Source organism: Arachis duranensis, chromosome 5, assembly GCF_000817695.3.
Source record: "Arachis duranensis cultivar V14167 chromosome 5, aradu.V14167.gnm2.J7QH, whole genome shotgun sequence".
Lineage (NCBI taxonomy): Eukaryota > Viridiplantae > Streptophyta > Magnoliopsida > Fabales > Fabaceae > Arachis > Arachis duranensis.
In genome coordinates this window covers 65,083,859-65,084,575 of record NC_029776.3, presented here as the reverse complement: position 1 = coordinate 65,084,575, position 717 = coordinate 65,083,859, and positions in this window count along the sequence as shown.

Genomic DNA, 717 nt, shown 5'->3' with positions numbered 1-717 from the left:
AGGAATAATCAAAATGCAACTAAAATCAAATAACAATGCATGCAAGACACCAAACTTAGCAGTTTGTATACTACTGACACTAACAGAATGAGAATGCATATGAGACACATAAACACTCAAGTCAAGAGAATTTAAAAATCAGAGCAATGAAACTATCAAGAACAACTTGAAGATTAATGAAGACACATGCATGAATGCAAAAAAGAACAGAAACATGCAATTGACACCAAACTTAACATGAGACTCTAGACTCAAACAGAAACATAAAATATTTTTGGTTTTTATGATTTTGTAAAAATTTTTTTGGATTTTTCGAAAATTAAGTGGAAAAAGAAAATAAAGGTATCAAAATTCTTAATGAGAATTCCAGGAATCATGCAATGTTAGTCTAAAGCTTTAGTCTAAAGGAATTAGACCTGGCTAGTCAAGCTTTAGCAGGACATTGCATTCAAGAGCTAAATTGATGAGAATTAATCAGCTTTGGTGATGATAAGAACATCACCTTGAAACACTAGAATTCATTCTTAAGAACTCTGAAGAAAAATACCTAATCTAAGCAACAAGATGAACCGTCAGTTGTTCAAACTCAACAATCCCCGGCAACGGCGCTAAAAACTTGGTGGACGAAATTGTGATCAATACTTTTCACAACTCAAATAATCCCCGGTGATGAATCCAAAAACTTGGTGTTCAATACCATGGCATAAACACAACTTC